The sequence below is a fragment of the Danaus plexippus genome, chromosome 14 (genome assembly GCF_018135715.1).
Source record: "Danaus plexippus chromosome 14, MEX_DaPlex, whole genome shotgun sequence".
In the NCBI taxonomy this organism is placed as follows: domain Eukaryota; kingdom Metazoa; phylum Arthropoda; class Insecta; order Lepidoptera; family Nymphalidae; genus Danaus; species Danaus plexippus.
This window is the reverse complement of record NC_083546.1, coordinates 8,289,733-8,307,796: the sequence shown is the minus strand read 5'-3', so window position 1 is coordinate 8,307,796 and position 18,064 is coordinate 8,289,733. Positions and strand designations below refer to the sequence as shown.

Genomic DNA, 18,064 nt, shown 5'->3' with positions numbered 1-18,064 from the left:
TATTAAACCAGAAACAGAGCCTACCCCTGCCGTGAGTCCTATGGTAATTGTGAGACAAAAAGGTAAAATAAGAATCTGTATTGATCCGTCAGATGTAAATAAAAACATTCTTAGACGTCATTTTCCACTTACTACTATAGAAGAAATTTCAGCAGACATTAAAGGTTCTAAATTCTTTGCATTGTTAGATTGTACAAAAGGATTTTGGCAGATTAGACTTTCTGAAAGAACACAAAAGATATTAACTTTTGCTACGCCATGGGGAAGATATTCTTTCAAGAGACTTCCTTTCGGAGTATCATCGGCTCCTGAAATATTCCAAGAAATTTTAACAAATTTGCTCAGTAAATTTAAAAACGCAAGAGTGTCAATCGATGACATCTTTATCTATGCAAAAAGTAGAGAAGAACTTAAGAAAACTGTTAGCAAAGTTATAGAAACACTGAAGAATTCAGGGTTCAAACTAAATAAAAATAAGTGCATTTTTGAATCAGAAAGAATTAAATTCCTGGGGCACATTGTTTCAGCTAATGGACTAGAAGCAGACCCAGAAAAAGTTGAAGCCATACAAGCAATGAAGACGCCAACAAATAAAACGGAGCTACAGAGACTACTAGGAATGATCACATACCTAAATAAATTCATCCCGAATATGTCAGACCTAACAAATCCACTAAGAGACTTGCTACACAAAAATACAAACTTTATATGGGAAGTTCATCACGAAGAAACATGGAACAAAATAAAACAAGTTCTCCAGAGGCCTCCAGTATTAAGACTATATGATGTAAATAAACCTGTAACATTAAGTGTAGACGCAAGTTCAAAAAATCTTGGTGCTGCACTCCTCCAAGAAGGACAACCAATAGCATTCGGAGCAAGGGCGTTGACCAAATGTGAACAGAACTATCCACAGATCGAAAAGGAAGCACTCGCTATACTGTTTGGATGTAAGAAATTTCACGAATATGTTTACGGCAAAGAACTGACAGTAGAATCAGACCATAAGCCACTTGAGTCTATCTTCAAGAAAAACATACAATCTGCTCCAGCAAGATTGCAACGGATATTATTTAATCTTACACCATACTCACCAAAAGTTATATTTAAAAAAGGTACAGAGATACCACTGGCAGACTTCCTTAGTCGAGACTGTGATGCCTCTAATCTAAAATATGAACAAGAAGAAAATCTGAAAGTTGCAGTTATACTACCTATGTCAGTAAATGCTAAACAAGAGTTAATTACAGCCACAAAAGAAGACCAACACTCACAGTTACTACTTAAGACAATAATACAAGGATTTCCAGACAAAGTCAGGGACCTTCCTACAGAACTACAACACTATTTTAATTTTAAAGAAGAACTAAGCTATCTGAACGGTATAATTTTTAAAGGAAATAAAATTGTGGTACCTAAATTACAGATCCCCAAAATGCTAAAGAATATTCATCAAGGACATCTAGGTATAAACAGCTGTTTAAGAAGAGCACGACAACTTTTCTATTGGAAAGGACAGTACCACGACATTATAAAACTAGTCAAAACCTGCTCCATCTGTGAACAAACACAAAGAGATAACATAAAAGATATAGTGCTAGTTAAAAAATTTCCTACACTTCCATGGCAAGTAGTTGCATCTGATCTGTTTGAACTAAAAGGTAAAACTTACATAGTAATCTGTGACAGCTACTCCGGATATGTGGATTTTCGACAGCTAAAAGGTCAGTCATCGTATGAAGTTATAGAACAATTGAAACAATGGTTTGCCGTGCATGGAGTACCAGAAGAGCTACAAACTGACAATGGACCACAATACATGTCCAGAGAATTCAAGGCCTTTCAAAAAGAGTGGAAATTTAACCATGTCACCTCCAGTCCACATCACCCTCAGGGCAATGGGCTTGCTGAAAAAGCAGTTCAAGTAGTCAAGAACATATTGAAAAAATGCAGTATGGACAAGTCTGATGTCCAACTTGCTTTATTAAACTGGAGAAATACTCCAAGAAATGATATTTTAGGCTCACCCAATCAACGTCTATACAGCAGAATTACCAGATCTCCATTACCTATAAACGACAACAACTTAAAACCAAAAATAATAACAGGAGTGACCACTGAGCTTAAACGACTAAGAGAAGTACAAGCCAAATATGGTAATAGGCACACTAAAAACCAGATTCTTTTGAAATTAATGAGAAGGTCAGACACAAAGTTGCCCACCGTCAATGGGAGGGGGCAAGGGTGTTAGAAAGGCCTGAAGGTTTACCAAGATCCGTTATCATCCAAACTGATCAAGGACAAATACTACGCAGAAACTTCAGTCATTTGCACAAGACTCAAGCAGACATAACCAGAAACAGAGTGGTAGTTCCTGATATTAAATATACAGAAGAACCAACAACACAACAGGTTCCATCACCACAATCACCTGCTGCCCTGGAGTCTCAACCGACATCAACAAGTTCATCACCAAGTAGTTCTAATCACATGCTGGAGTCAACACTCACTCAACCATCAACAGCACCTAGATCATCAAGATATGGTAGAATAATAAAACCAGTAAATAGACTTGATCTTTAATAACACTTAAATCAGTACTTATTAAAGCTGTGCTCAGTAAATTTACAATCATTTTATATTTTCTTGTGCAACATTAATTATTAGATGAATAATGTTAGTTTACTATTCACATAATAGTAAGTCATTGTTTTGTCATATAAAATTTATTATGTTCATTCATGTTAATTAAAGAATAATAAGTTAGTTTTAAAATGTAAGAAAACGTTTTTAAGTTTGTTTAGTTTATAAAGAAAGGGAGATGTAAAGTATCTATAGGCATCTGTCCTAAGCCATAAACCAAATAAAAATGTTAGTCTATAGTCTATGTAATCAGCTTGAGAGGATAGACAATTTTGATATGTCATCTAAACCGCTCATTGTTTTATTTGCTTTCCTATTTTAATTAAATACTACGTTACAACGACTAGTTCATACTAAGTGAGGTTTTAATATTAGTGTAACTACAACTGTGAGACCCATAACAGTTTCGCTGGAATACTGATACTGACTTATGTGACATGCGTATAATCTTTATATGTAAGACTCGTATAGAGTCATATGTCACTAACATTCATCAACGTCTCCAATCATCAAATAATAACTATAATATATATCAGATTTATTACAAATTCATTGTTTTAAACATAGGACGCCAGCGTCGCTGACGTCACTAATGTCACTTGTTTCAGTACTTTCCAGATATTTTAAAATGAAACTTCAATTCTTTTAAATGTTCTTGTATTTCTCGAAGGTTCTTCATAATCACATTCTTTATGATCCGCACTCGCTGAACTCTGCAGTCTGCTGTCGTGCGTCCAGACGTCATATTTATACCAGAATTCAAACCTAGTTCTATTCTCCTTATAAACAGTCTTTGATTTCGTTTTAATTTTAACAATAGTAACGACGACCAATAAGTTGTTATAGTAATTGATGACAGCCTTAAGTTATTTCCATGTTGCATCCGTCATTGAAGCTGCTAGCGCCGATATATACATCGAGGTCCTTATATACTAGGAACGTCAAAGTCAACACTATTAACAGCGGAACGTCAAACAATCGGTAATGACGTTTGAGATAAGTAAATCAACTATCCATTATACTCTGAGACGGAGATTTAATGAGAAGAGAATAGGAAATATATAATTTCAATATGTAGATTATTCGCTTCAGTTGTGTTTGTCAGTGTTTTGGAACTATTAAGATATAGAGAATAGATGTTTCATCTGCACAATATTGATGTTGTAAAAATCGATCTAAGCATTAATTTTTCTTATGAAATTGATCTTCCTTCGGATATTAATGTTATTGTTTTACGTTTAAAAACATTTTGCTATTTAATACAAGAAAGATTATATAAGAATTAAAGGTCAGAGAGTCAGACTTTTTGTAATATGAGCGAGAACAACTCTATATCCTCTGTGGCTTCAGAATGCCCCCACCTTTTGTTAATCATCAGTTCCAGTTGTATTTTATTAAATTTTACTGTCGATCCGTACGTGAACTGGGGCCAACTGCTGTCCATGAACAATGACCATTTTAAAAATTCAAAGACAAGAAAGGTATTGAAGAGTCCCCCTTTACATTTGCTCGATTGAAGTGTACGTGTAAGTATTGATTATCAGGTTGAAAATAGTTTTTAATCGTTTTTTTAATTTATTCGATATTTTTTTGTAATCTGATCAAAAGATATTTTATTAATGGTCTTGAATTTTGTGAATTAAATATTTTTCTTAAGTTCTCGTTAACTCATTGGTTGCTTGTATATAAGCCCGTTGCTTGTAAGCTAAGTCGATTTTGCATAACAACTCTTCAGGAATTAGCGGCAACTTCAATGACTAATAAATCACTGTCATAATAATCTGCATGATCAGGCGATAATGTGTTCCATAAACTAGTTGTAAACAGCTGAGTGTGTTGCCGCCCAGGATATAGATCATAAAGTAGCCGGTGTCATGTCGTATACTGGGACATGGGGCTGGATGGTCGCCAAACGCGCCGTGGACCAGACCGAGGCCGCCGGGCTATATGTAGATGTCATAGTTTTAGGGAACAGAGTAGAATAATTCAAGGGGTTTCGTTACAGACGAACCGTTCCAAAACGCAGAGCTCATTATAATTGTAGATACAATTTATCGGTATTGCTGCATTATATTTCAAAAGAATATCCCTCGCTACTTTAGTATATACATCGCTCTTCTTCATTGGTAATAAAGTTCGTTTTTGAATGGCGCAGTGCACTACGTGTAACAATAAAGTAAAACTTGTCCTACCTGCACCGCTTTGGTCTCCGGCCAAACACTAAAATGTGTGAATTATATTCAAGGATTCTCTTTCTTTATTTCACTGAAATTGTTGCAATTTACTAAAATTCTACAATGGTATAGTATAATATTGATTCCAAATAATCCTTTCTTCAATTTGCTAATACAGAGAGCATATCTCTATTCAATTTGTATGAAATCGATAAACGGACCCCTCAAAGTAAAAGTACAATGCGAGGTTTCACTGAACCCTCAAATAGCGTCATATTTTTGAAACGATTTCCATGTACCTCGCGTCATCTCAGATATGATATAAGCATTAAACTGTGTCACAAACTCTCGTCACAGCGCGCGGCGCCTCCTTTGCGGCCGACACAATGTCGTCACAACAACAACAAACAATCAACAGAGTGGTTTGTGTTGTTGTTGGTATTATGGCTGTCAGGAAAGTTATATGCATAGCAGAACTCAATCTACATACATACATCATACTTTAGCAACTAGTCAACAGTTATGATTAAAATTGCATTCTCCTAACGCTAGTTCGATGACTTCCTTTGTGACTAAAGCGAACAAAAGTACCTTAAAACGTTGCATGTATCGATCGCTGGGATGTCCGTAATACTCACAGCTGTATTTAGCTGTAATGTTAAATATATATACATACATTATAACCGCAGTACTAGTGACGGAGGTCGTTATTGTGTGGTTTATTGCAGACGTGGTCCCGTTAATTATTATCGATGTGTTGTAACACTGCTCGCTTCGCGTCAACTAAATAACGGAACTTTCATAAAACCTGATGTCGCTTGTAGAACGTGATAACGACCGCGCTTTTTAAAATTAATAACAATTAAATTTGTTAATCACAATATTTTATTAACCCTCGTACATGGCCGTGGCGTGTGCTGGTGTGTCTGTTATGATTGGCGCGGTGATTACTGATATTATAGTATAGGAGGTACTCGTAGTTAGGGTCATCACAGTTAGGTAATAAAATTTGTTGCTCTATAAGTTTTGTTTTGAAATTTACTTTGTAAATTACGTATAAATGTGTAACGTGTGACCCAAACAGATCCAACTACAATAACGTTAGAAATAGAATTAGAAAAAGTTTCATTTATATAAAGACTATTCTTATTTTATTAAAAATATATCTTTTATCAAGGATCACCGAAGAAATCTTTTAAAAGAAATGGCGATAAAAAATTAAGTTTTTTGTCAGTAAAAAACGTCTGTTATTTAGGTATTATGTTCTCGGAATTCCATTAGGCGGTAGAATGGAACCACGTTTACCGATTATTTTATAATGGCCCCGGCGTATTCTTTGTTTAGGAAACAGTTCACATTTAACTTTACTTTTATTGTTTATAGCTCGCTTCTCTCACTACACCAGGCAATCATTGCTTCTGATGTTTACTTGTAAATATATACAATTTTATTTTAGTATTCAGCCGTTTAAACTTCCAAAAAATTTTATTTCTACAAGCAAATAAATTTTCATTATCAAACCGATCGAATGCTATTTGATTCGAGTTTATACAATGTGAATACTCAACGCATCTGTTTTTTGAATTTCAAACAGCACATTGAAAGCACCTCAAATATAATATATTTGCATGTTGTTCCGTCAGTGTAACGTTTCATAAAAATGTACACATCAAAAGTTAAAACGTATTCGTGGGAATCTGTTCGAGGCGCGCAGCTGTCGTCATACGCTGAATGTCCTCATACGTTGTTCCGGGCCATCGAAGCTCATGTTCTAGTATTTTAAAACATTAAATTGGACCGCTGCTAGCGTGTAGAGAGTGGAGAGCGGAGAGCGGAGCGAAGGCATCGAGAGAGGAACGGCAAACGTTGGTTCGTTATTTATAACTAAATATTCATGTTTAGGTGACCGAGTATAAATACAACGGCATAGAAAAATGATAATATTAAGGCGAAGCTAGATTACGTATAACAATTTCAACAAAATCTATGAACATTTTCTTTGATCCGTTACAATGACAGCACGCTGGATGTTTTGTTGTATGTTTCATGACTATATTTATAAACACAAAATTGCTGTGGCAATTAAAAAAAAGAGGACGACTAAGAAATATTCTATGTAATTCTTGTGTCTTTATGCTCTGAAATAAAATTTGTAACCATAGTGAATCATCCTTTATCTAAAGCGCTTATCACATAGAGGTTACCTTTATTCTGCTTCATTTGTTAAGAAACAAAGAAAATAATCATTTATATGTATAAAGTTAGTAGTTAATAATAGTTCCAGTGAGGTCTACGACACGGTGCAACACGTCGCGTGCAGGCCCAGGTAGCTCTACCGAACTCTACCGCCTTCATAATATATGACACGGCTTTCCCCTTGATTCACGCGGCCTTTGTGTTTGTTGCCTGTAATTTTTAGATTGAATTATATCGTATTTACGCTGCTTACACTCACATAACATTTATTGATAATTGGCATTCAAACCCTATTTATGTATCTCATATATTTAATTAGAATTACTTAAACAGTGAAATAGTTTTTATGAAAATATGACGATAAAAATGTTGATTGTTTATAGTCTTCTTTAATTTCTTGAATGGATAATAGTCAAGTAAATATATATTATATATAGAGCGCGTGTTCTTGACACAGGCGGTGTTTGTAGCGTTAAAAAAAATCATTTATGATGAATGTAATAAATCAGCGAGTCCCGTCTGAGGATCTAACAACGTTCGTAGATAAATGTATCCTGCGTAAATTTTGAATTTTTTTAGCATTCATTGAATTGTGCAAAGAAATATATTAGATTTTAGAAAGAAAAATGTGTGTCATTTTAATATTCGAGAGAGAAAACAGAATTCGCTTCAGGAAATTCGGTCATACGACACCGTCACATGAAACTAGACATTTTTTTTTACATTTTGGAAGCAAAATAAAGAAGAATTGCAATTTTTTTCCTGTTGTATTTTATATTTTTCTTATTCAGCAAGTAAAGTATTTACAAACGCTACAAAAAACGTACTGTACTTGACGAGGCCAACAAATTTGTTTTAATAAAAAGCAATGAAATATAAAACTCGTACGAAACCCTCACGGAGTAGTGGAGTGTGTTCGCGGTTTTTCCGTTCAATTTTACGTAATTAAGTAAAATGAGCGCCATAGAAGTATATGAAGTGTATGAGATGATAAATGATTGGAAATAGTCGAGACGACTTTTTATAAATGGCTGAGCGGGAAATGATTCAGTGAACGGGGCTCTTTATATGTTAATAAATCAGATGTTTAAATATTGCTGTTAATATTTTGTATCGATTGTTAATAATTATAATTTTGTTAGATATTTAAACAGTCAGTACAACTCTTCGTTTTCAGGGTGAAGTAAGGATGGGTGATAAATTATGTAATAATTTAATTGAACAATCAGTTTTTACGAAACATTTTTCACTCTTTGATGAGTTGTTAAATAGAACTTGAAGGCATAGAATTGTAGAAAATTAAAATTCATATCACTTCTGGATTGTTTGCTTTGATTTAAATTATTGTTCATATTTCAGGCTGCAGTTGAAAGGAAATTAAATTAATGAAATGCTAAATGAAAACATTAAAAAATGGCGGCCCAAATCACGTAACTTGTATTTGGTGAGGGTCAACCTCGACACTCGACACTAGACACCGGACACTCGACACTCGACACTGGACACTCGACACTCGACACTAGGTCGCCGGTTTCACGATCGGACGTCATTTGCGCTCAATGAGTTTAATATTTTTACGCGCTCCTTTCATTCTGCAAAGATTTCAAAGCCAATTAATATTTTCTTTCATGTATTGGAAAATCTTTTCTCCGGCAAGGAAAACCGCAGATATTTAATTTTGGAAGAGAGAATTTAAAATGTGAATACTTTATGATAACAAATATTGTCTTGAATGTATTTTAATTGTTCGATCGAATTCTTTTTATATAAAGTCTGGATAAGTAACTTTCTATATACTAGGTATGTACGTATAACTTCAATCTTTTTAAAATATTATTATAACAGAAGAACACACTATCGGATATGTTTCCAGCTTCTGTTAAATTAAGAATAATTAATGAGGAAAAAGGAGCATATGATATATTTTTCAATAAATTCAAACAGAAACATTACCCGCGGGGAGTGAGAGCGTTTGTTTACATTTTCGTTTGTTTTACCGTTTCGATTCGGAAATGAGGAAATTGGATCCGAAAATGAACTGAACATCACAAAAAATGTTCACGGGGAAGAGGTCCGCTACTAAATGAGGTTTTATATAAAATATTGTTTTAGCTTTACAATTGACATTTTTTATATATAAATGATTATTATCTATGAAGACAGCTATTAAATATTCATTTAAAATCTTTATTTCAAGTGAACGATAGATATTTACATATATAAATGATTATTATTACTATAGTTTTTAAATATTTTTAGATTTGTTGTTACCTTTTCATAATAATTTCTTTAAATGTCTTAAAATCGTCTCTCTTTCTATTTGTTTAGTTTGTCCTGCTCACGCCTTTAGTATCTGTGGGTACTCGTCAGTTACGTTAGCTATAGTTGGAAGGACATTAAAAAACCAAAACGTAATCTGAACCACTTGTATAAATTAAAATTAAAGTGGATGCTAATGATTGATATACCAACTACTTGATGTGAGTCTGTAGAATACAACGGCGAGTAGTAATGTAACACTGAATTTATATAATCAAGAAGATTATATTACGAAGGGATTTAGTTTTCCCAATAAATGTACATCTTTGTTTCCTTCGAGAAAATTACAACAGCTATCTTCCATTAGTGCTTGTGTATGTAACTTAAATAACATATAAATAACAATTAAATTAATTATCGCTCTTAATAAAACACAGTTCCGTACGTTTAAAAAATAGGGTTACGTTTTTTCTATCTGTTTGGGTCAGACAAAGGAGGTCAAGCTTTTGAGTTTTTTTGTTGGTTATATCTTTTGTACTAAGGTTCCAGTGACGAAAAGATAATATTTTTGTTTTTGTGGAACAAAGAGTTCAAAAAAATTGTGTAGTAAGGGTCGAGACCAGAGGTCGTCACGCACACATATATAAAGTAGAAAATAAAAAATGAAGAAAGAGAAGAAGAAAAAAGGAGAAGCCATGGTCGGTTGGAGGGAGGCCGGTGCTTTTTGTTGCGAGATGAAACAATACTTCATTATTATAAAAAAAAAACACTTTATAAGACTTTTGGTAATAACTTTGTTTAATACTTGTATGAAATTATTATTATGATTACTATTAATACAGTGAAAATGAATGATCTTTGATCGGACACAGGACGTAGTGATACACTGAACTATTACGATAAAAAAAAAAAACAAAATCTACAGAGCGGATGCCATCTGTGGTTTACAAATTACAATCAACGTTTCTTATTTAAAATCTTTAAGACGTAACGACTCCAATATGACAGTAGAATAAAACTCAATCCAAGAGGCAGGGCGTATAACAAAAATAAAAATAAAAATATTATTCAGACGATGTGAAGTCGGGAAGTGGAAGGGTGAAAAACAATTTCTACAGATTTCTGGTGTAACTAAAAGTCCTATTGATAAAGCCAACCGGCAAATTTAGGAAACAAAAATCCTAAAACGTGTGTTGACGCTTTTTCCCATAAACTCAACATTTAGGTAAAAAATTGAAATAACAAAGTTTAGTTTCGCGACGTTTGGTGACAGTTCCCCGTCTCATGTCCTACATGTTTACTTATTTTGCTTTATTATAAAATATTTATTTTTTTACAACACTACGAATTATTAATAAAAAAAATCACCCTAATTATCAATCATAAACTATAATTTTTCCCAAAATCACTAGTTACATAAACTATCTGTAAGTAGCAATAAATAGTAATTTAAATTAACAAAAATTTGGTTAAATTTTTCAATAGGGTTTGTATTTTTAATGAAAATCAAAATAATATGTTCTTTACTCTCAGAAACTGAATTTCATCTCCCTTAAAATTCTCTTTCTTACCCCTGAGGTATCACCCTGCTATAATTACTTTATAAATTTTTGAACGTTTCCTTCCTTACTATATCGTATTTGAATCACTCTACACCGTTATTCGATGTATATAACGTGAATTATTTTATTCGTTTTTTAAAATTCGAGTATAGAAAGCACTTCGCTCTTCTATTTTTTATTACGACTGAACGTGAATGTGCTGTTTCAAAAATATTTCACATATGTTATTTATTTTAGCGCGGGGGTTACTTGATTAATGGAATACGGAACGTAGACTTCACATATCCTTATACTATGAACGTTCCTGGATTGCGCGTTATCCTGTTTTCGGTAATACATTTAATATGTAAACAGACGACCCGGGACTCTCACAGCCATTAACTTCACATTAAGATGCCAAGTGACAGGTGACAGCGTTCTCCTTATTATGACTTCGACATTTTTGTAAAGAACATTTATTAGAATGGCTCTTCGGTGGCTTCGTTCACTTATGTTAATATAGAAGAATAAAAAAAGTAATAATTTTAAGGCCCATTTTGCCTTTGACATTAAAGACGATATCTAAATAATCGACTTCCAATAGTTACTGGCTTTAATTCTCCTGAAAAATCAGTTCGAAAGAAAAGTTCAAAAAAAGAATTCTACGAGTACGTCTCGATGATTAAAAAACAAATTTCACTGAAACCTAAACCCGCCGACAGATTTAGATTTAGCTTTAAATAATTATATTGAACTTTCAAAATAAAACTCAAGTGCGTTCATTGAACTTGAAAAAAAAATATCCAATTATCAAGTCAGTGAAGTCATAGCATTTTCAATGTTCAAAGCCGTTTGTAAGTTGTTAGGTTTTTCTTTTTCGTAACATTTCACTGGTTTTTACAATTGTACATTGATACTAGCTCTGCCCTCGTTTTCAATCGCCTCTATAGTCACTGTGTATCGTAATGGTATAAACTATAAAGTCTACATATTTGTAATGAATGAGGTAAACGAACAACCTCTCCGGTTATATATATCAGTATACATGAAAGACTCCTTATTTTTAATCTTCATATATTTATTTAGAACCATTTTATATATAGTTAGTATATAGCGAATACATCATATATTTAACTGTGGTCGTGACACACCATCTTAGGACACTGTTTTGTAAATATTTCAATTTTTTATATTAAACTAAGAGTTTTGCTTAATAATTTAATAACATCAATTAATGATATCTAAGATTTTCGCGAGTATTCACATCTCGTCTGCCCGTGATCACTTTTGTTGCAAAGTAATCGATACGTCGGGAGGTTGTTGTTTTAAAATAATTTTAAAAATAATACTTTTATTTCAAAATCACTTAAATTAATTTAACCCAACGCCCGTCTACTTTACTCTTTACTAGTAAACAAAGCTTTATACTAAGTGAGTTCTGAACACATTTAGTGACCTAACAGAATATTGTATCGCTCGCGTTTGTTGTTTAAAGCGTCGAGGGAGCCAACTGCAGGGGCTGCTTATAAAAGCTGTAATTAATTATTGTGCAGGAGTGAAGTGAAGTGAAGTGAAGTGAAGTGAAACAATGAGGTTTGATATCGCTTTTTTATCTCAACTCGATAATTTTTGCTCACTTTCTGTTAAATAGTTTCGTAATCTGTTTGGTATAATTCTATAATTAAGGATAAATATTCTACGAGTCTCTATCAGTTTACGGCGTTATTGTCCGTTATGGGAAGTAATTAACTATTAGTGACATATCTATTCATTTATATTTTAGTTTACTAACAATATTTTGGAAAATTTTAACTGTAATTTTAATAAGTTGGATCAGTTGATTCACATCAAAGTATAATTGTAACAGATAGTTTTTGTTACAAATATATATTATAGTTAAATATTTTAATTTTAAGAAAAAGGAATTTAAAACACCTGAGTTTCAATTATAAAATTAATTTGTCTTAAAAGTTTTGCTGTTTCAAATCAAATTGTACTTATAAATAACTGTTTTAATAAACATATCAAATATTTTTTTAAGACAGTTATTTTGTTTATATGTTAATAATTTTAGTCATTAATTCGTGATATTAATTATCATTTAACGATATTTTAAGTGCCTCAATTTGTATATAAACATGTTTGTATTATTATAACACAAAACAGTTATCTCACGATCTTGAAGACGCAACCCAACATAACAGAAGGTAAATATTTATATAATGTTTTAATAACTGACAGATTTTTGTATAAATTAAAATTTTTTTTTTTTTTATAAAATTTTCTGAAAACCTTATGAGTTATTTATTAATCAGGCCTCATCACCTCCTTACATTATTTATATATTAATGTTCTTACATTTTATTATGCGGTACAAAATAGATTTACGTTTTAAGATTTTTATAAATTCTAATTTATTCAATGAATATTTATTTCCATTACTTTGCGTGCAATAAAGTACAATATATTTTTTATAATGCTTCAACTTATTTTCTATAAATGACCTCTTTTTATTCTCGTTGAATTATTTAGCTGTTTTAATTTTTGCCAACCAATATTTGACGTAGAACTTTCTGTAGGGTTGTTGACTCTCGTTCGAAGAGTGACTGTGAAATGTCACTGACATTTCCGCCGCTCAATTTTTAATATTAGTATTGACTCACTCCCATTGGACGAAGGCCTTCATATTTGAGTTTATTTTATTCTGAGCGGGGTGCGACTTTCATAACGCTTTGTATTTGAAAATCGTTTTATTTTCAGATGAAGCTTATCATTCTGTGTGCTGTTATCGGCGCCGTGCTCGCTGAGGACAAGTGGGCTTCGACTGACAGATATCGCTTTATAAATACTGAACCCTTGAAGGAAGAGCTCGCCTTAGCCCCCCAGCGGATGGTGTCCAGCTATCCCAGATATCTGAGACAACCTTTATACCGCCGCTATCCTATCTATTCCACTTATCCAACTTATCCAACTTATCCAACTTATCCAATTTATCCAACTTATCCCGATTATCCCACTTATCATAGACATAGTGGCTATACATTCTTCCCCAGCTATCCCACTAACCGACTTCCGTATCCCTATCCTTATCCTCATCGGTTTCCTAACACAGCTTTACGATCCTTTTATCCGGAAATCAATTCGGACGGTCCGTATCTGTATTCTTTTAGACAGATTATAACCGACAAGTGGTAATTATATTATAGTTACATTTTGTTGGTGTTCAAAAGAGGCTTTGTAATGTGGAAGCGTCCAGTTTACAAGCATTGTACATAACAACTACATAATTGTAATCCTTTCGTTAAATTATATTAAATGTATAAAACATAGAATCGTTTAATTCTTCAATTTATTCATTTCTCATGCATAAAACTGAGAGACATCAATTGAGTTATTATTTATAAATATTCAAAAAACGTTTTGATGTCGTACAGGTAGTAAATAAAGTATCTACATATTTTTAATACTTCAGATGTGAGTGGTATGTACAAGATACTGAAGGGGTCGAGTGTGTCCTTTTGGATTTGTCATCCGACGAATTGGGTTCATTAATAATGACAGCTCCATTGTTGGCTGCACCTGCAACCTCATGTATACAGCTTCAATATACCAACTATAGTAAAAACAATCAATTTATAAGTGATTTGAAACAAAATATAATAAATGACAAAAGTATTCGTCTTAAAATTAAGCTTATATAAGAACTCGTTTATACGTTGAAATGTTATTTAAACATAGACTTGATAAAATAAAAAGGCTTTAGGTTATAAAATACAATGTTTCGACGCCAATTTGAATATTTTGTTTCCCAAGGAGATACATGACACATGGCGGCACAGCCGTTAAATCAACCCTGCTTGTAATATTTCTTGTATTTTTGGACTCTGAAAACCATATTATGGACCGTGTACCTCCTATCGAAGTATGACCGAGGCGGCTTTATGATATCAAAGTAATTAAAATCCGGTGCTTAAATAGAAGGTTCGCAGCAACCCCCAGGGTTGCCAATAAATCAAAACACGAAAGGGTTGCGTGATGTTGTATTAAAATATACAAAACCTTGCTACTTTCAATATCTGATAAAAAATGTATGTGAAATTGAATGAATGATGACAGTAGTTGTAATTTTCTTTCTTTCTTTATTAAGGTTTATGTATGTTATCAATGTAGAGTATAGAATACTCACTAGTTGTGGGGCTACGACTTCACTTATTATATTTAAAATAATTGAATCTCAGGCTTTCAGTCATTTTATAAGTTTAGAAATTTTTAAATTTATTCTTGATATAATATCGTTAAGGATATGACTGTGATATCAATCAACTTAGTTTTCTTTAAATTACATTTCGTCAGTTTTATATGAAAGGGTGAGTTATGAGTAATGTTTTTTTCTGTCTTTGTAAAAATAAAACAATATTTCGTTGAAACTGTTAAATTTGGATAGTCTTGGAGACATTTCTAAGGTAAGGTTGTAACATTAATTCGATGTCTCATGACGACAATAACTATTGTTGTATATGAAGCAAAAACGTAATAGGAAAAAAAGGACATTACAGCGGCTTCGACAACGAAATTTGTGATTTTCTGTATTGTCTATGTCGGTGACTTATTTCCAACGTACATCACTACATGAAGACTGCCCAGTCAACTGTTCTTTTCCTAAAAGAGATAAAAATACATAAACTTATTTTATGTATCGCGGCTACAATCTAGAACATACAACAGCATTATTAAACGTCCCGGTGTATGTATGTTAGAAGACATAATGAACAATACAGCTGCACCCTTCATTTATAGCAGGAATATATATATATTTTCACGGTACTAGTAGCTAATAAAAGCTATTTGTGCCTGACTATACAGATCCCTTAGAGGTTAAAAGCATACAACTTTGTTTTCAAGTACCTTGAATTGACGACTATCCTAATAATTGAGCTGTATCTGGCCGCAGAGTAAGAGTTTTTTGGTGATTTCAACACAATACCGAGGGTTCCTTAGTTCTTGTTTCACTGATCACGAAGGTAAATCAGTTCATAAGTTCATAAGTTTGCTTTATCCTATGGGTTCTCTCAACTAGTTAGTTCACCAGCAAGTATTTGATAATGAGGACCATTCGAGCGATTTATTGATTCTGTTTCTGTCCTCTTATCTTCTGCTGACTTCTTGCTCGAATGGTATTCCATCTCTGTGAATGCATCGTTAGATTCCTCCAACCGGAGTCCCATATGGATTCAAGTGCCATACGCACAGCCTAGTGCACGCAGACAGACTTGCTCTTGTCGTGTTGGGTAGCAGCCAGCAGACTGGGATGTGCGTAATTGTTATGCATTATAATTATGAAGGCAGTTTTGGTTCTCATTAGAAAATCCTGAATCCTGTTTGCATTCGGTTTAATCAAGACTTGAAAGTTCATAAAGCTGCATGGAGTACTTGAACCGTGCCCCGAAGAAAACTTAAACTTTTGTTGTGACACGCAATTTAAAGGTTAACTCAAGGTCCGGTGACAGAGCGAACGCCAAAACTAAGTCGGAATTCCACGGCAGAATTGGTTTTTAAATGGCAAGGTACCGTTCTGGTTCTCACGCATTTCGGTCACTTGTTAAGGCTAACGAGGGAAATTTTGATTATCTCAAGGACTACTGTGGAAAGTTGTTGTTAACTTGGCCCACAGTGCTACGGATAAAGTCGTTCTACTTGTTTCTCTCTTTGCCTCGACCTCTCCCTTAGAGGGCTGCGGTGACACCACAACCTTAACCGTCCAATACAGTGGAATATGTATAACTTTCTAAATTTGTGTGAGTTGGCTACAGTTCTGGTATTGACCCCCCTTTTTGCTATCCTGGCAACGAATAACGCGGTTGTTATGTAAAATGTTGAAAGATTAGTGCTTCAAGACTATACGCCGGAAATGTTATGAAGTACTCATACTCACAGCACTCATCCACACGTACTTTAGACTTGGCAGCTAGCAACCCAGGGTTATTCGAGTCAATGTGCCGTAGGTGCAGTACTGCTCAACTTTGAAGCATGGGTTGAGGGGAAAAGCTGCGTCACCCCCAGCTTGAAATTAATACTTACCGTACTTGGATATTTTTGTGAATATCTGATTCGGATCGGGAAGAGGGAATCGGCACAATTCTACGACAACGAGGACTCCAGTCAGTATACGGCGGAGGGCTGTCTGGCTTTGTTGTCCCAACGTAGAGTTCCAGCGTAGATTGCAGAGATCGGACAAGATCTAAATGAAACTAAGATGTTCAGATATTAGTCGTTTTTTATCATTTTATATGTACATTTTCCGGACGTTTTGGTTATTTCACAGTAACCGGTCAGATGAGACGAAAACAGAAACAAGTAGATATAAAACAATTAAAAAACACATAGTATCTGAGAAACTTTCGCATTAAGAATGGCGAATAAAGAGGTGTGGATCTCTTTATAGCGTCAGTCATGTTCAAGAAAGACACCGCTGTGTTAGTGTGAGTTTTGTTACTGCCACCCAACAGGGACGGCAGATGAGAGGTTTTTCTGTCTGAGACATTGCAGAGCGGGATCTCGATGCATGTATACAGTTTCAAAAGCCCTCTTATTATCCCGACGAATGCCACCGTGGGGTTTTTGTGAATATAATCGCCACACCAACCGGTCCACACAAACTGTCCCCTTGCCCAGTGGGTGAGCATGCATAATGCATTTCCCGAAGTGAAAAAGACCTCTTATATTTTTTGACTACATTCTATGAGGTGCAGTACTAACTCCTATTGCCCATAATATTAATCTCTTTTCTTCTAACGCCCTCACCAAGGACAAGAAAAACAACTTAATAGGTTATACTAAATTGCATTATAATTTTTCCATTTCTAATGATAGATTCCTTTATCTTGTCTTATTTTTTTGATAAATTTAAATCCCTTTTGTCTCCTAATAGAAAAACTTGTTTTGAAGTTATTTGTTAATAGCAGACTCTTTGCGCAGGTATGAACTGAATTAATATAAAAGTAAAGCTAAATATGATATAAATTGGATCAACTTCTTTGAAAAGAAAAATTCAAAGGCTTTGAGAAATGAGCAGGGATTCTTCAAACCTTAGAAAGCTTTTAAACTTTAATGAAATAGAAATAGGAAATGTTATTCCGTTCAATGAAAATAGTACAAAGCAATATTGTCAGTTTAATAGATGACTGTTCACTAACAATGAGGAAACTGCTGTCTAGAAGTGGGTTACAATGTTGTGGTGTTTAAAAAAAATAT

The 18,064-nt window shown here is 33.7% G+C and overlaps 1 protein-coding gene across 2 annotated transcripts in view; it reads left to right on the top strand.

Annotated features, from left to right (window-relative positions):
- The window catches only part of LOC116769388 (uncharacterized), a 113,354-nt gene that overhangs the window by 67,583 nt on the left and 27,707 nt on the right, over positions 1-18,064 (top strand). The window lies entirely within an intron of this gene.